Consider the following 18,964-nt stretch of genomic DNA (forward strand, 5'->3'; position numbering starts at 1 on the left):
GGACCTAGAGGGAATTGTGCTAAGTGAAATAAATCGGAAAGAAAAGGACCAATACCGTATGATATCACTGATATATGGAACCTCAAAAACAAACGAACAAACTCATAGATACAGAGAACAAATAGAGGAAAAAATGCTCAGCATCACTAGCTATAAGGGAAACACAAATCGAAACCCCAGGGAGATACCACCGCACACTCCTTAGAATGGCGATTATCAGTAAGACGGGCTAAGAAGTGTTGGAGAGGCCGTGGAGAAAAGAGAACCTCTGTGCCTTGTCGGTGGGAATATAAGTTGGTGCAGCCACTATAGAAAATAGTATGGACATTCCTCAAAACGTGAAAAATAGAACCACCATGTGACCCAGCAATCCCACTTCTGGGTATTTATCTGAGGAAATAAAATCACTGTCTCAAAGAGATATCTGTACTCTCACAGCATGATTCACAATAGCCAAGATACGGAAAGAAGCTAAGTGTCTTTCAACAGATAAATGGATAAAGAAGATGGATAGACACACAATGGACTATTCAGCCATAAAGACAAGAAAGTCCTGTCACTTGCAACGACCTGAATAAACATAGAGGGCATTATGCTCAATAAAATAAGCCAGACAGAGAAAGACAAATACTGAATGATCTCACTTATATGTGGAATCTAAAACAAACCAATAGAAAAAGAGATCAGATGTGTGGTTATCAGGTGCAAAACAGGGAGCCCTGGCCACCGAGGAAGAGAGGATAGGGCTCTGGGAACCCAGAAGGGATGGAGGGGGCTCCACGAAAAGCAAAGGAGGCTGGAGTCCTGCCTCTCAGCGGAACACAGAGCAGCCTGCAGGTGGACATGGCCGAGACACACATGCAGGCTAAGGGGGGGCCTGAGACTGCTCACCCCTGGTGACCACAGCCTGCAAAGGTCTTGAAGAAAAGCCAGAACTTATCATATGTCCTAGTCTTGAGAACTCCAGAATCCAGCTAAAGGCCCAGGGGTCTGCGTCCCCGCCTAGGTCACGGCGGCCCAGGTTATACTGCAGTAACAAGTAGCCAAACACAACCAGGTTTAAGTCTCACTCACCACGTGTTCAGCGTTGGATGCAGGGGCTTTGCCTGTCACAGTCACTCCTGACCCAGGCTGAGGGAGGCACCATGCATCTCAACATGAGGGGACAGAGGAGTAGAGCGGGGGATTCTACCAGCTCTGATGGGCTTCAGCTCACAGGTGACACATCTGCTTACATTTTGCTAGTCAAAGCAAGGCCCTGGAGCACGCCGACCTGCGAGGGGGTGTGGGCCTAGGAGGCGAGGAGGCCTAACAATGTCTTCTGCACCCTGGAGGCCCCCAGACCTGAGCGGCCCGCTGCCCTGAATGAACACCCCCACTGCGCAGGTGCCAGCCCAAGATACCAGGGACAGGGACCCAGGGACCCATCAGAGTTGTAGAAGGCCTCTCTCCCCACAGGATGTTACCCCTAGGAAAAGGGATGGAGTGGGGAGGAAGTGAGAAACAAGAGTCCCGAATCAAAAAGGTTAACCTGAGAGAGATTGCCTTTAAGCCATGAGTGACGAGGTTCTCTGCCATCAGCAGGAATGAATGAAGTTGTTGCCTTTAGCACATCTGGGTTGTAATCATGATCCCAGCACTGACAGCCCTCGCCTGACCCATTCCAGGCACGTGTACTCATCAGCCCCTTTCATCCTCCTATGAGAAGGCTCTGCCACTCCCCATGTCACAGAGGTGGAAGCTGAGGCCCAGAGAGGTTGGCATAAGAATATGCCGAGCACATTACCTGCAGAGTCTCTCACTGCAGCCGTGCCCAATGGAGTGGGTGCTATTATAAGTCCCATTGCACAGACAGGCAAACTGAGGGCCACAGAGGGAGAGTGACCTGCTTGAGGTCCCAGAGCTGCTCAGGGCAGAGCTGAGGCCAGGACCCTGTCCCTCTGACCTAGACCCCAGGCTGTCACCCTCTTGACCGTATGTCCTTGCCAGCATAATCAGAATGTCTGCCCAGCCTGGCTCGCTGAGTGGCTCCCTAACAAAGTCCTTGGCCCAGCCTTGGGGTGGCCATGATGGGCAGGGCCTTGCCCACTTCTTTGAAGAAAACCTCCAAGCAGCCTGTTCTTAGAAGGAAAAGTCACACCCCAGGGTTTACCTGCGGGCACCTGTGCCAAGGGCCACCGAGTGGCTCCCTAACGGAGTCCTTGGCCCAGCCTTGGGGTGGCCATGATGGCCAGGGCCTTGCCCACTTCTTTGAAGAAAATCTCCAGGCAGCCTGTTCTTAGAAGGAAAAGTCACACCCAGGGTTTACCTGCGGGCACCTGTGCCAAGGGCCAGGCAGGTCCGGCTGCGTGTTGGCTTCCTTGGGAGAGAGGGAGTAGTCAGCTAGCCTCGGGCAGGCACCTGGAGGCACCCCATCCCCCTGCACTCCCCACACAGGCAGGGATCCCTCTGCCCCCCTCCACACCTCAGTTTCCTCATCTGATTCATGGACACACTAATTCTTCCTGGAATTGTGCAAATCGTGCCATGCGTGGTGCTGGTGGGGTTGTTTCAAAGAACCCAGACATATCCTCCCAGCCATGGGGAGCCCGGGCGGGGGATTAAGATATAATAAGTAGAACCGATTCTAAAAAATATACTGATAAGCAGTTTGTTTTAAAGAATTCGTGGAAGTGCTGAGTCTTTCACTGGGGTCCATGAAATGAGGAACAAGGAGATCCCGTGTGTGTTGGCGAGACAATGAGGGCACTGGAAGTCTCTGGAAGTTCTCTGAGAACTGAAGGGAAGCGGGTAGAATGCAGGTTTGGGGGCCTTGCGTAGCCTCAAGGGGCAATTGGCTGCATGAGGCAAATCTCTAAGAGCCGAGTGTAAAGACACCTGTGCTGGATGAGGGACACAGGTAGTCAGTAAGGTCCCTGCCCTCACACATCACAGTCTGGGGATAAGGCTGACAGTCACAATTACCTTAGCATGGGGCGCTCGAGCTGCATTGGGGTGCTCTCGGTCTGTTACAGGAGCACAGGGGAAGTGTCCCCAGCTCAGCAGGGGGGGCACAGCTGGAGAAGGGACAGTGACATTTTGTCTAGAGATGGTGGCAGGTCTGATTCAAATGCTGACTTGACGTGGTAGGGAGTTTTCCTGTGCCTCACTTTACTCCTCCGTGTAATGGGAGTAATAGCCCTTCTCCTGGACCCTGCGAAGATTGCAGAAGAAACTGCGCTTGGCAGGGCAGCCACTGGAAGGACAGGCCACAGAAAGATGGCTGGGCTTATTACTAATGAATGAAGGGCTGAACCAGCTCATGAGTCACCCGAACGAGCCATTGTGATCGATCTAATGCAATGAATGGACAAATGAGAGAAACGAATCAATGAATGAAATGCTCAGAACCTGCCTTCCAGCCATGCAGAGAGGGGGCCTGATTCCCCAGGGAGGGGAGGAGAGGCCAGCCCTGAGTCAGAACAAGGTCAAGGGCCAGGCAGCGTCGCTCCATCGCACATGGTGCAAACCCGTGACACCCCACTTAACCACTCCCTGATGATACAGTGCCAAGGCCTAGCAGGATTCCCTGAGTCACGTTTCCTGCAGGCGGGCCTCCAGGCCTGCAACTCTCAGTGTCCCCCGGCCCCACCTCCTGAGCTGGCAGACAATGAATCAGGACTTTGCGGGGTTGGGGAGGGAAACAAGGATCAAAGACTCAGCAGGCCAGTCCAGGGCTGTGGCGAAGCCAGGAGGGGCTGGCTCCTAGCACCTCCCTGGACAAGTTTTCAGATCTTGGAGACCTCTGGGGTAGAGCTGGGGTGCCCCCTGCCCTGGGCCGAGCATCAGGATGCTGAGGTGTCACTTCACAGATACCCCTCCACACACACGATAAGTAATAGTAATGACAATGAAGCATTTATGGAGCCAGGCACTGTGCCAAGGGCTTCTGTTTGTTTCCTCATTTGGCCTCATCAAGGGAGACATCTGACGGAGCCTGCGACACTGCCCACATTCCACCTACTTTTGACCTGCAGAAATGATCACCGCACATCTCGTGCCATCTCGTAGTCTCAATATCCACATGTTGCAGAAAACTGAGGCTCAGAATGGCTGAGCACCCTGGAGAGAAGGATGGGACAGGGGTGTGCGGCCTCCTGGCTCTGGGAGATCCTTGGGGAGCACTTGAAGACAGTGGGGCAGAAGTTAAGAAGGCTGGAGACAGCAGGGCTGCCCGGTGATCCCCGCCAGGGGAATTTGGTGCTGGGGTTTTGAGCAGTTGGAGGCTTAGGCTGGGGCTTTCTTGCCCTCCTTCTGGAGTGGGAGTGTCCAGCGGCTGTGCCTCCATTCATCTGTCCCCCACCCTGGCTGTACTTCACCAAAGGGGTCTACAGAGCCTTCCTGGCGTGTTCATCTGCTTTTGAAAAGGAGACCCAGGGGGAGGTCGCTGCCAACACACAGGCAGTAGGGCGATGGCAATGTTCACGTAGACATGAGTACGGTTTTGTCCGATGAGGGTGCCTTTCTAGAATGTTGCAGCTCCAGGGCCAGCAGCACCACGTAATTGGCCAACCAGCCCCAGATGGTCCTGGGAATCTGGAGACCAGCCAAACTGGAAGAGATTCAGATGCTTTCTGTGCAGGGGGCTGGGGAGGGGAGGGGAGGAGGCAGCCACCCCCCACCCCAAGCGGTTTCTCCCTCTGCCTCCAACTGTGATCACATGGGAACCCTTCACTCCTCAAACCCCGACTTCAAGTATGATTCAACCAACACCACTACCACGGCTTACCGCATAGCTGGGGCGTCTCCTGTCTGTCTACGGAGCCCTGTGCTTAATTAAGTGCAGCGCACAGGGTCTCCAGGAAGTCCCATCATAAGGAGTGAACAGAGGCTGCTGCTCTTTCCCCATTTTTCGGGAAACCGAGAGCAGCCAGAGAGGTTGAGTAACTTGTCCAGAGTCACACAGCTCTAGGAAGTGGAGCCAGGATCCGAACACGGAAGCAAAGGATTCTGGGCCCTTGTTCTTTTGGCAGCTCACACCTCGGCTGCCTCGAGAAACGTTTGCTGAAATTATAGACTTGGTTAAATTCGTTATAGCCCGTCCATAACATGGACGATCCCCTGGCCATTAAAATGGTGATTTGGACTCTTGCTAGCTCTGGGGAAATGCCCGTGGTGTACGGTTAAAGGGAAAAGCAAGTTGCAAGAGTTTGAGACCCCCCCCGCCCCACCTCATTTGTGCTCATTTAGAAAGTGTTTGCGTAGAAAAATGACCAGAAGACTGTTGTATACTACAATGCCGACAGCAGTGACCCCGAAGGAAGGAGAGTCCACAGAGAAAGATGACACTCAGCCCATCAGGCACGGTGCCACCAAGCTGTCCTGCCTCGTATGGGACAGAGGCTCCCATGTCCTGGGAAAGCAGGTGTCCCCATTGATGGAGCCTGGAAGGCGCCAGAGTGAGGGAGAGAGGGGCCGTGACCAGGTGGGGAGGCTCAGGGCCCTGGGGAGTGGGGCAGGGTGGGAGGGGGCAGCGCAGAGGGTGCCCTGGCTGATTCCTCTGCTCCCACCCTAGTTGTCAAACTTGTCAGTGCCGGCCACCAGCTCAGACGTCCCCCCTTGTCCAGGAAGCCTCCCTGGCTGTCCCCACCAGGCGCATGCCTTCCTGGGCCCTTCTCTGGGTTCCTCATGTGGGACTTAGCGCTTCTGACCTCCTCCCATTGACTCTGACCTCCCTAAGGGCCACAGCCACGTGGGGTTTATTTCTATAACCCCAGCACCTCCCACTGGGGCTGCCACTGAGTTGAGCTTTACACCCTCTCGGTGGAGCTCACGGTCACCTCACATTGCGCTTCTACAAGGCCCTTTTTGTGCGTTATCCCATTTATTCCTCACCCTAACCCCCAAAGGGTGGGTACCACTACTGAGTCTCATTTACAGATGCAGAAATTGAGCCTCAGGGGAGCTAAAGAGCAGCCCTAGGTCACACAGCCAGCAAGTGACAGAGCCAGGACCCAGACTGGGGTCGGGCTCTGACCGAAAAGTGGCCCAGAGGGTGCTGACCTTTCTCCACTGGGCTTCGTGAACTGTTAAAATACGGTTTCTCTTTCAATAGCTGCCACGACGAAACCAAAAGCATGGCAACCTAGTGGCAGATAGGAGCTCCGGGATTGCAGTAACTGGCACGGCTATGGCGCCCGCCCTCAATGTTTCTCCTCCTTATCAACTGAGAGACAGGCACATGTATCCCCATTGTAGAGATGGGGAGACTGAGGCCCAGGAGTTCCAGGGTGCCGAGGCCACCCAGCTCTGACGTGACTGAGCCCTGGCTTAGCCCCCAAAGTCTTGGTTGCTGAGTCCAACTCGGCACATGGAGTCGTTGACCCCTGCCTGCACCTGCTAAGGGGCATCTGAGAAATCAACTTCCTGCTCAAAGTCCAGCTCGGCTTTCAGGAAAGGAGCTGGGGGAAAACTGGGAAGAGACAGAGAGGGGCCATGTAGCAGATAGACGTACTTCCTGCAGGAGGAAAGTCTATCCACCACTTCTGGGAAACTGGGATGTTTCAGAGAGAGCATATTGCACCTTGACACCGGTGGAGCTCCCAGCTGTCACTGTTGGCTGCCCCGCCTCCTTCCTTCCAGGGGCATGCAGCTGGCCTGGCTTGGAATCTCCTTACCGACAGACATCCAGGTGTGCCTATCCAGCCATCTGTCTGATCACCAGCTGGTGCTTTGGCCAGCCACGGGGGGAAGGGGCTGGGGTGAGCAACCCAGGCTGGGTCATCAAGCTGAGCCCTGATCCAGCCTGGCCAGGCGCAGCCCCTGTGGATGAGGCAATGTGCGTCCCATTTCCTGTTACTGTGGCTATGCAAATGGGGGGGGGAAATCAGGGCCTCTCCTAGTGCAAGCTTCCCGGAATGAGGCATTGATTGTCCGGAGAAACCTGGCCCCAGGGGGGGCCCCTCACGAGGGGGAGGACGTAAATGACTGAGATCCCTTTCTCTCCTGGTACAGCTCTTGATATAGGAGTCTGCCTGCTGGGGGACTGCCCTGGGCAGATTAGTCACCTGTCCAGCCTACCTGGACCAGCCTCCTGTGAGAGACAGACTACAGCTTCCACATCTCATCACTGCATCCCCAGCTCATGGGGCGGGGAGCAGGAAGCAGAACTGGCCTCACTGGCTCTCAGACCCTATCTCAGAGCTCACCACGCCCAGTCCCCTTCTATTTACAAATGAGGAAACTGAGGACACCAGACTGAGCCAGGGACTTGCCCAGGTCCCGCCTCTCTCCCACTCACCCCAACACACCCCAGCAACAGTGGCAAACTTCCACTTGTCCACAGAAGCCTACTGAGCCTCTCAATCTCTCTTCTGCCTCAGGTCCCAGCCCCAGCCTGGCAGACTGGGATTCTCGCCACACCTCTGGCTGGCCTCCCCGGACCACCACCCCAGTCAGGCTATCCGATCGGTCATTCTCAAGCTCACATCTGACCATGTCACTCTACCGCCCTGGTATCAAGTTTGTGCTCAAAGCTGGGCCCCACAGATGACCCATAATCAGGTCCCTTCCACCACGTGTAGCCTCCTCTCTTCCCACTCACCTCACGCATACCCCAGATGATGCCAGAACTCCTCCCAGTTCCCTCTTGTACCTCTGTAGCTTTGCTCAAGCTGTTGTCTCTTCCTGGGATGGCATGTCCTCTGCTTTTGTTTCTCTAACTCCTATTCGTCCTTCCAGACAGAATCGCCACCTCCAGGAAGTCTTCCCAGATGCCCCCAGTAGGACCAGGTGCCTCCTTTGGGCTTCCCCGCTCCCTGAATGTTCCTCCATTAATTATGGCACACTGGGCTGTCATTGTTCATTTAGTTCCTGTCTTTTCCCCTGGCCTGGGGGCTCTTTGAGGAGCTGGGGGGAGGTAGGGAAATGCAGACGGACGTAAGGCATACTTAGGACATTCAGCCTGTAAGGGTGCTGGTAGATTGGTCATGGGGTAAGGCAGAAGGAGGTGTCAAGGAAGGAGAGACCACCGTGTCCACTGTGCCTCTTCCACAACAAGGAATGCTGGGAGTTGGAAAGACAAGTTGTAGTCATTTTCGAGCCCTTCACTCTCTGAATCTCTTTCCCACTTTTAAGAATCTCACTCCCTGCCCACCATGGGGCATTGGGGCAAGGCAGAGCCGCCTCCCACTGGAGGAGCCCAAGTAGGTAGGCACTAGCTTTCCCATTCTCCCTTGCTCCTAGGGTGTGGCCATGTGACCTGGGCTCAGCCAATCACAGGCACCCACCCTGGAGTTTGAATCAGGAGCTGGTCCTATGAAGAAAGGTTCTGGGAAAGTCTTTCTGGAGGGAGCCTCAGCAATATCAAGCTCCTGAGGTATCTGCAAAGAAGCGTGGGCATCACCAGGTTGGCTCTGTGGCAGAACTGGAGTTGGGGTCTTGTTTCTCATCTTCTGCCTTCTTTTTCATGTGGGCCTCCTGCCTTCTCGAGGGTTCGGTCAGTTCAGTACTGTTCAGTATGTTCTTTTTCTGTTTAAATAATCTGCAGTCGGATTCTGTTGTCTGCCACTAAGAACCCTGAAGGCTTCTCTGGGGAACACCCCTGGAATCAACCTTGAAGGAGGAGTCAGTGTTGACAGGAACAGGAAGTATAGTGAAGGAGAAGGGAACAGGTGACCAGGGTCAAGGTCAGGCTTCAAGGACAGTATAGGAAATGTTGGGGATGACCACTCATCTGGGTTTGGAGTGTGGGGTTCAGGGGGAAGGATGAGGTCAAAGATTCTGGCAGAGATCAGATCTAACATGGCCTCGAATGCCAAGTCGAGAGCAAGTTTGGCTACTATCTTGCAGGCAGCAGGCACCTAGTGCTTTACCTAGCGGTGTGACTTGATCAGATTTTGTTTTAAAAAGCTCCCTCTGCTGCTGTGGGGAAGCTAGACCAGCTGGGGCGGGGACCGGGTGAGAGACTACTGCACTCGTCCCAGCACAGAGTCCTGGAAGCCAGATAGAATGAGGGCGAGGGCAGAGCTGGTGTAGCTGGCAACGGGGAGCCCTCAAAGTTCGGGTGACCTGACATGGCCGTAAGAAAGTAGAGTTCGAACTTCTCGGCTTCCTGGACACAGGTTCAAAATATTATCCGGCCCTCGGACAGTCCTTACAGCTTCTTGGGGTTTTCTCAGGTTTTCACCTCTCAGGGATGAGGTCCTGGGTGACCCCACCCCCAGCCGCCCTTACAGCTTCTTGGGGTTTTCTCAGGTTTCCACCTCTCAGGGATGAGATGCTGGGTGACCTCCCCCCCACCCCCGCCAAGCTGATGTAGACCTTCAGACATGTTTTAGGAATGGAAATCAGGTCTATGAACTCCCTTGGCCATGGGTCCCAGGGGAGGGGCAGAACCAGAGAGTCACCTCGGTCCAGAAAGAGGGACTCAAATGGGGTGGCTGAGATCTAGGAACACATGAGGAAAGGTCAAAGGGTTGGAGAAATGGGGGAAGGGGCACCCAGCCGCCCCCCGCCAACCCTGAGGGAGGTGAGGCAGGGGAAAGAGCTGGGTGAGACGGCAGATGGATGCCAAGTGCAAGCGTCACCCCACCTTACCCCCAAAGTGCACTGGGTTCACCCCTGGGAGTCCTCTGTGCCTTGTAGCTTAGGAAGGGGAAGAATGTCTGGGCTTCTTTTCCCATTTTACAATTGAAAACTTGGAACCCGGAGTCATATAAGGTACTCGATGTTTTTTCTTCCCCAAATTACACAGTTGAAAAGCCAAGTAGGGGACTCCAATGGGCTCTCTCTGTGCCAGTCCCTTCACCTCATTGTGCCTTGGTTTCCTCCTCCAGGAAGTGGAGACATGTACAGCCGTCAGCCGAAGGCCTGGAGGACAGTAAGTATCTTTCAGATGGTTCTTCCATATTCCTTCCTTTCCCGCTGTCTAGAACAGCCCCAGGGGACCCGACCTCCTTGGGGAAGATGGTTGAGCAATTTGACTTGACAATCAGAACTATGTCTTGAAGACAAGGATAAGACCCACCCCAGGGGCAGATTCCACTCTGGGCAGGGTTTGCTAAAGGCCAGGGCAGGGGGGTGGTCCCCCTGAGGTAGGTGGGTGAGAAAAGCAGTGTTGGGGGGGTCATACCTCAGCACAGATATGGGTGGCCTTGGGCATGGCCCTCCCTCACCCATACAATGGGCGAGCCCCCCACTTTGCACCACCGAGCTCAGATTGGACCAAGAGCCTAACTCCCCCACTCCCAAGGCAACCAAGGTCGGAGGCTCCTGGGTGTCCTAATGAGAGATGAGGGCAGCTGTGGGAACAGAGAGAAGCAAATATTTTCTGGAAATAGAGATCAAATCAAGAGCATTTTGCAGCTGTAGCAGAGGCTGTAGCAGGGGACCCACCCAAGTCCCCCTCATTTCTTTACTGCCTCCTCCAGGAGAATTTTCTGTGCCACAGCCATACCCACCCCTCTCGGTCAGAGAACCATTTGCTGCTGACAGTTCACACCCCCCAGGGGTAGATAGGAAGAGGACGTGGGGGTGGAAAACTCCAGCTCACAGATAAGTAATCCTCACTGCTCCAGCACCAGCCCCTTGGTGGCAGCAGGCCTGTCCCTTGCTGAGCCTCCTTCCCGCCCCACGGCCCTACACCCATCCTGGGAATCTGTGGAACCCTCATTTTGGTCTGCTTCTGGGGAAGCCACACCGAGGACAGTCACTGATTAGATTTGGGGCCAAGAGAAAAGGAAGGGCTGAGTCCAGGCTTCGGCTCGGGCAAGGGTGACTGTCTCAAGACGAGCACTGGTCTGGGAGCCCCCCGCAACTGGGGGTGGGTGAGGGGTGCAGCGTTCCCTTGTGGACAAGTCGCTCTATTGGTCACATTGCCAAAAGTGCACCAGGCAGTTCACCATCCAAAAAAGGGTGTCCCCAGCCCAGTGACGCTCCCCTCATAGCTGGGGGCTGACTAGCCTTTTCCTGGTCTGGGCAGGGCTTAGCTGAGGCCTGGACATCTGCACAGGGGGCCAAGTGGGGGCTTTCCTGGAAAGTGCCTCCCAGAGGACAAGGCTGGTCCCAGAAAGAATGAATCATGAGCAAAGCAACCCCATGGAGCCTCTCCACTCCCTTACCCCAGGCCAGGGCAAGGGGGTACCTCCCAAGCTCTGCCTCAAAGGGCACAGCCTCCCGCCATCCTCAGAATTGGAACAGGCAGCCCATAAACCCCACAGGAGCAGAGGATGCACCCATTTGGCAGATGGGGGGCTGTGCCTCAGCCCTGCTTCCCAGCACCTTTCTGCTCTACTAGGCCAAGGCCCAGATTTGCCGTGTGGGAATTCCCCAGGTCCGCCCCCCACCACTCCATAGAGTCATCACAGCACGCGGGGGCCGGTCATCCAAACGCCTTTCCTCGTACAGAAGGGAGAGGGAGTCAAGTTCTGGTTAGACCGAAGACGGGGGACCCCGAGCTCAGGGCCCCTCAGCCCCTCTCCACACCCCTCGACCCTCCCTCTCCTCCACATGATGCCTTGTGGTTGGCGAGCCCCTGCCCCACCCCGCCTAGCCATGAGTCCTGGAGCAAGGCCAGAAGGCAAGTTCCAGCACTGGACACACCAGGGACCCCCGAGAGAGGGCGAACCCCTTCCTTCTGGAGCGGAAGCCAGCTCCTGCTCTGCAGTTCCCACCAGGCTTTGTGAAGCGAGCAATTGGCAGCAGGCATGGGCTTCCCCGTCGACCGGTTCTCCGCAGAGAAGGATGGGGGGGCTGGGTGGACACATTATCCTGCGTTGGGTCACTCTCTCCCTGTGGTCCCTCCCAGCCTTCGTAACCCCCTCGCCCAGCCAGCTTCTACCTTGACATACTGGCTCAGCTGCCCCCTGCGGGCCACCTACATAGCCATCTTCCAAGGGTGAGGACAAGGAGCAAGCTCCGTCCTCCCTTCTCCAACCCCAGAGTGGGATCCTTGAACCTTAATAATAAGAGCCAAATCTTAATTAAGTGTTTACCCCATGCCTGGCCTTTGGCTGAACACTTGGCCCCAGTTGTACTGATGATCTCCATTTTTCATATAAGGAAACTGAAGTTCAGAGAGGTTAAGTGACCTACCCCAAGGCACACAGATAGTACATGTTGGGGCTCTTATGTGACCCTCAACCCCTGGCTTTTCCGAGTCTTCATAAACCCGTGTTGTGGATTCAGCCACACATACTTAAGGAGGACTTCTGGCAGCTCAAGAAATAGTTGTGGAGTGAAGAATCACAGCTGCTACTCATCGAGGGCTGCTGAAGTTTTTATTTACTTATTTGACATTCAGTTGATCTTTCTGAAAGATTGTGCAAAGTGCCAAAGGGACAAAAGGATGCCCCCCTTCTCTGTCCCTCAGCTACCTGGCTCCCTCCATGATATATTTACTTTGAGAGAGAGAGAGTTAATGCATTCATTCCAATGTTAGGATACTACACACACTGTATTAGTCTCTTACTGCTGAATAACAGATTAGCCCCAAATTTAGCAGCTTAAAATAACAATATACCTATATTTTCTGTCAGTTTCTGAGAGTCGGGAATTAGGGAGCAACTCAGCTGGGCTCGGGGTTTCTCATGAGGCTGCCCTTGAGTTGTCACCTGGGGTTGTAATCCTCTGAAGGTTCAACAGGCTGCAGGACTCACCTCCAAGACGGCTCACTCGTGTGGCTCTTAGCAAGAGGCCTCAGTTCCTCACCACACGGATGCTTGAGTGTCCTCATAATACGGCAGATGGCTTCTCCCTAGGCAAATGATCGAAAAGGGGGCAAGGTGTAAGCCGCACGTCTTTTATGAGCAAGCGTCAGAAGACACACATTTCTGCCATCTATCAGTTACTCAGGTCACTAGTTAAAGCCAGAAGAGGGCCTCACAAGGGTGTGAGGAATAGGAGGTGAGAATTATTGTGTCACCTGCAGGCTGCATCTCATCCTTCACCTTGCCTTTTTTTTTTTTTTTACTGAGCCATGGTGTTCAGAATAGTTCCATATCGATACGCAGAGAGAGACTATTTTTCTTGACTGCATAGTATTCTGCGTGGAGGCACCATGATTTATTTACCCAGTCCTCTATTGAGTCCTCTACGTGGGCTGTTTCTGATCTTTTGCTGTTACAGTCAGGGCTGCAATGACTGTCTTTGCACAGGAATTATTTCCAGTATATCTGGAGGAGCGATACTCAGGGATGGTGGGGAGGAGGGACAGGGTGGCCTGAGGGGAGAGAACCTCAAGTGCTAGAAATGTCCTAGATCTAGACCCAGGAGGCAGTTCCATGGGCATACACCTATATCCATATATATCAAGTTGGACACTTCGTATGAATGCATGCTACTGATTGTATATTTTTGTTCAATAAACACTTTCAAAAATCATTTAAAGAAGTTGTTGTTGGATTATAGGAATTGCAGGAAAGAAGTGCTGATACACAGTACAGCGTGGATGAACTGGGAAAACATAGCGCTCAGTGAAAGAAGCCGGACACTAAAGACCACGTAACGTACAATTCCATTTATATGAAACGTACAATTCCAGTGTGTGTGTGTGTGTGTGGGTGATTGCCAGGGCCCGGGGGAAGGGGCCATGGGGAGTGACTGCTGATGGCTACGGGGTTTTATTTGGGGGTAAGGACAACATTCTGGAACTAGATAGTGATGATGGTTGTACCACTTTGTGAATGGACTAAATGCCACTACACTGTACAATTTTAAATGGTGGCTTTTATGTGATATTATCCTACAATGGTTTAAAACGTAGTTGACGATCAAACAAAATATTTGAACTTCACTCTTGATCCACACAATGCTCCTTCATGCGATGTCCTATTTTCTCTGTTTTGCAAGTGAGGAAGCTGAGGCCCAGAGAGACGAGGGACATGTCCAAGGTCACATAGCCTCCCCAGACCTTGGCCGTGAGCCATTGCCACCATTACAGGAAGTGTTCTTGGAAAGCAAGCCAGCCCTGAGTTCCTTGTAGAGATCAGAGGAGCCACAAGATCCCCTGGCCAGGGCAGACGTCCCCGCCCTAGTTGCTGGTGACACTTCCTCCAGGGAGGCGGGACTGGAACATGCAGGTCTCAGCCCTGAACAGCATGTCCTCTCCCCTCACAGTTCTCGGTAGGTGAGGAACAGTCTGTCCTGTCGAGTTTCCTGTCACCTTCTCTGGCTGCCTGCTGGCAGCGGGGGAGCCACTCCCAGCTGGGCTCTAGAGGGCCTGGTCTCTGGGGTTCTCAGTGTGTGTATGTGGTAGAGGTGGTCTTGGGCCATCCTGAACTTGGCTCTCCCTAAAAATATTTTTTTTAGTCAAACCAAGTGGTGCATGGTGATGTGATAAAAATAAAATGCAGAGAAACGAATAGATGCCCCACACCTAGAAGGAGCGTGGGTAACAGTTCTCCCTTCTCCCCCCTCACTGCCCTGCCCTCGTTCATCTCTCCCTCCTTCCCTTCTTTTCTTTCCACAAACATTTATTGAGCGCCTGCTGTATGCCAGCCACTCACAATTCCAGATACTGGAGACACACTAGTGAACAAATCTGAGTTTCAGCTATTGTGCCATTTACATTCTGGAGGGACTTTGCACACAGGCACACGTGTGCACACGTGTGTGTGCATGTGTGTGTGTGTGTGTGTGTGTGTGTGTGTGTGTGGTTAACTATACATGCGGATAGTGGAGAAGGCAAGCTAAGATGTTTCTTTAGCACTTACTCTGAGCTGTTCAATATACTCACTCAGCTAATCCTCAGGACACCCCCATGAAGCAAACAGAGGCCCAGAGAGGTGAAGTGACTTGCCCAAGGTCACAGAGCCAGCCAGTGGCAGAGCCGGGATTGAACCCAGGCTGCTTAACCACTGTCCTGAACTGCTGCCGTGACAGTGGCAGCAAAAATACAGATGTTAATAAATCAGTTTCTCTTTCCAGCACAGGCTCATTGTTCACTGCTGTTTTGTCTTGACGGGTTTTGTTCATCCCCAAATCCTCCTAGCTCATCATAGTAGATGCCAGTGATGTCAAAGTCTGCATAGTCGGCACCACCCCCAGGCAGCCCCTTCACCCCCATTTCTATTTCCATAGTTTGGGGCATCAGGCCCACCAGCCACATGGGGGCTGCCTGGGTCAGGAGGGGTGCCCCCCAGCCTGGCTTCCCAGGCCCAGAGTCGCCTCCCCCTCCCTGAGGCCCAGTCTGGTTTCTCTCTCCGGCAGCATCTGCAGTCCCCCTGCTGTCACCCGCAGCTATTCTTGGCCTCTGGCCCCTTTCACTTTCTGCTCTGCCTCTTCCTGCCTCGGTGGTTCCCCGACATCCCCTGCTCCCCCTTGCTGCTCCAACTTTCTCTTCTTGCCCCTCTCTCACTGTGGCTGGCCCTGGCTCAGCCCAAAAGCCATAGCAGAGGCCAAATGTAGAGCTCTGTGAGCTCTGCATTCAAGTCCCCACTCTGTCCCTTTCTGGCTGTGTGACCTTGGCAAGAGGCATCTTCCCTCTGAGCATCATGTCCCCTCTGGAAAGGGAGATGCTGCTTGCGCCTAACTTGTAGGGCTGTTGGAAGGATGGAGGCTCCCAGGAGAACCTCCCAGGGTTCTCATCCTAGCACAGGACCCAGCACATAGTAGGAGTGCAGGTATCCTTCCCCCGCAGTGGGACTGCCACAGCTGGTCCCCAATGGGCTAGGGCGTGGAGGAAAGGAAAGCAGCGAAAAGTACAGGCGGGGCAGTCAAGACAGCCCCGGACTGGGCTCCAGCTCTGCTCCGCCGTGAGCAAGTCACTTTCCCTTTCTGAACCTCAGTTTCCATATCAGTGAAGTGAGGCGGCTGGACTGAAGGATGAAGAGTCATAGTGCAGTGATGAAGGCAGGGTTAGAGGAAGCCCAGGCGACACCTGAGCTGAGTCTCAAAGGAGAATAGTGTTCATAAGTCACAGAAGGTGGGCTGGAGCAGTGGAGAGGGAGAAATAAGCAGGTGCAAAGGTCCGAGGCCAGAGGATATGGGGCTTAGGAAAGGGCAGAGGGGCAGGGGAATGAAGGAGGCTGGTCTGCAGCCACAGAACACACAACCTGCTAACCCTCGATCAGACCTGGCCTCCCAGGCAGTAGGGAGCCACGGTGAGGTGATAAGCTTCAGTTGGCGAATCTGTCTCCCAGCCACGCTGAGGCTTCCTGAGTCAGGGGCCAGGCCTCATCAGACTTCAAGTTCTCTGCATCTAGCACAGAACCTGCGTGGAGTGGGCAGGAAGATGTAGGCAATGAATGAATGAATGAATGAATGACATTTCCTACTCCTATAAAAGGCCTAGCTTCCACTGAGTAGTTAACTGAGCAAGGCAGTCAATCCCATGTCAGTTGGCTACTGCTGCCTAACTGGCCTCCCCAGAATGAGCAGCTTAAAGCAAGAAGCAGTTACAGTTGCTCAGGAGGCTGTGGGGCAGCCAGGTAGCTCTGGTCTGGGCAGAGCTAGAGCGATGTGAGTTGGTGCACTCTTGCATTTACAGTAAGCCGATGGGTCAGCTGGGGCTGGCTGGTCAGCTGGGGCTGGGACCTCACAGATTGCAACAGCCAGGACGGTTCCTCTCCACTCTGCATGACCTCGTATCATCCAGCGGGCTAGTTCGGTGGTTGCAGAGTGCCAAGAAAGCAAGTAGAAGCCAGAAGGCACCTTGAGACTTAGGTAGGAAGCAGTACAGTCACTTCATTCCTCCCAATTGACTAAAGCCTTGGGACAGGATATAGACTTCTTAATGAGAGGAACAGAAAAGTCATATTGTCAAGGGCATGTATACAGAAAATCAGGGCCATTTTTTTCAATCAGTCTGACACCCTCTCCAGTACTCATTCCATAGCAGTTAAGGAAGTTCTAGTCACTGGTCAGTGATTGTTTCATCAATGGGCAGGTCACCCAATTCTGGCCAATAGGATATGGGACGGCTGCTAGGAGTTTTCTGGGAAAGGTTTTCTTGCTCCTGGGAAGAGATGGTTTCTGGCGTTCTTCTGGATGTGACACCTGGAACTTCATCGGCCACCCTAGATGAAACCAACCTGCAGATGTCAGAGCAGAGAGACAGTAGGAACCTGGGTTCACGGCGGCCTGGTGGACCGGCCAAATCAACCAGCCCAGAAATCCCCCCTACCTCTGGACTTCCTGTTGAAAAAGATCTTACATTTCCAGCTTCTCTAAGCCACTTTAGACCAGGTTTCCTGTTACTTGGACCAATGCCCTAGGGCCTCGGGGCCCCTTTTGGGCTCTGTGAACCTCTTCTGCCTGAATGGGCCAGGTCAAAAGCTTAGGGGCTCCCAGATTTTCTCTTCAAGGATGGTGGAAGGTCTCAAGTACAGCCCCCAATCTCCTGCCTCTTGTTTTGCAGAAGGCCCATCACCTGCCCACTGCACAAAGGACTCTTGGCCCCAGCAGCCAAAGCAGCAGCCGTCAGCCTGGATTCAGAAGCCCTGGGTTCTGGTGAGTCGTTGGGCTCTGTCCTTCACTGCAGTACCAGGCAAGTCTCTTAACCTCTCTGAGCCTTAGGTCACTCTTCCATAAAATGAAGAAATGAAACCTACCTTTTGCATGGTTCATGCTTAATGACGGCAAGTTGAAAATATTTGAGAGGCTCCTTCAGGCAATGAAAATTTGCATCCCTATACCTTTTTATAGTTTCTAATTTGCTTCCTAGTACCTAGGCAATAATAATAACAACAGTAATAATAATAGCCAGCAATTATGGAGCCCCTACTACGTAGATCCCACAGAAACCGGGTGAGGTTAATGTTCGTTGCTTTAAGCAGCTGTATGGGTTTTCTATTGCTGCGGAACAAATGACCACAAACTTTGCAGCTTAAAACAACGCGATTTTATTTTTATTTCTACTTATTTATTTATTTTAGGCGAGGCAACCCTTGGTTGACCTCACAGATTGCAAGGACCTTGTTAGTTCACAATCCCTTATTTTTTAAGCCTACGGCACCTGGTCTTCCTAGGTGGTCTCCCATCCAAGTACTAACCAGGCCCGACCCTGCTTAGCTTCCGAGATCAGATGGGATCGGGCTCGTTCAGGGTGGCATGGCCGCAGACATGATTTTATTATCTCACAGTTTTCCTAGGTCAGAAGTTGGGACCAGCATGGCTGGATTCTCTGCTCAGAGTCTCACAGGGCTAAAATCAAGGAGTCAGCTGGGGTTTGGGCTCCCATCTGGAGACTCTGTGGAAAAAAGCCCCTTCCAAGTTCATTCTTGATTTTGGCAAAATTCAGTTTCTGTGGTTGTAGGACTGAGATCCCCCTTTCCTTCCCAGGTATTAGCCGGGGGCCGCTTTCAGCTGTAGCCGTGACCCACACTCCTTGCCCTGTGGCCCCTCCCCCTCTGCTCCAGCGTCAGCTCATCAAATCTTTCTTGTACTTCAAATCTCTGACTTCCTCTCCCGGCACCAGCCAGAGAAAAAACGCTCTGCTTTTAAAGGGTTCGTGTGATTAAGTTGGGCTCCCCTGGACAGTCCCTCTTCTGTGAAATCAACTGTGCCGTAAAACATAACCTCATGTGGGAGCAGAATCCATCAAATACAGGTCTGGGGGTTCGGCAGGGTGGCAGGAAATAATGGGTCTATCTTAGAACCCTGCCTACCATAGCTGCTAAGAATTGGGGTAACTTTTTACACAAAAGAGAAAATGAAGGCTGGAGTTGATGAGCTTTTCCGGTACAGAGGCTCATGTCTGTCCGTTTCAGAACATCTTTTCCCTTCATTTCTTCTTTTCTCTCTTTAATTCCTCTGAGACTGATGTGAGATCTTGTGGAATCATCTTCTAATTATTTTCTTACCTTTTCTCTCGTATTTTCAACCTCTTTGTCTTCCCGGGAGATTTCCTCAGCCTTCTCTCCCAATGCCAATATGGATGTTTTTCTTTCTACTCTCATCTCTCTAGTTCTTTCTTGTTCGTTGAATGTCCCTTTACATAGCCTCTTGTTCTCGTTTTACGGATGCAACATCTTTTATTTCTCCGAGG

General features: G+C 53.0%; 1 long non-coding RNA gene and 1 other non-coding gene across 2 annotated transcripts; one reads left to right on the forward strand and one right to left on the reverse strand.

Moving 5' to 3' along the window:
• Positions 1–8,268: 8,268 nt before the first annotated feature.
• Positions 8,269–17,473, forward strand: LOC112479124. The gene is made up of 4 exons (XR_003046052.1): positions 8,269–8,356; positions 9,816–9,859; positions 13,387–13,479; positions 17,336–17,473. It is a non-coding gene; the product is annotated as an uncharacterized LOC112479124 (long non-coding RNA).
• Positions 17,474–17,920: 447 nt separating this feature from the next.
• LOC112479141 lies at positions 17,921–18,039 on the reverse strand. Its single transcript, XR_003046066.1, has one exon. It is a non-coding gene; the product is annotated as a 5S ribosomal RNA (ribosomal RNA).
• Positions 18,040–18,964: the final 925 nt, after the last annotated feature.

This window comes from Pteropus alecto, unplaced genomic scaffold (assembly GCF_000325575.1).
Source record: "Pteropus alecto unplaced genomic scaffold, ASM32557v1 scaffold34, whole genome shotgun sequence".
NCBI lineage: Eukaryota > Metazoa > Chordata > Mammalia > Chiroptera > Pteropodidae > Pteropus > Pteropus alecto.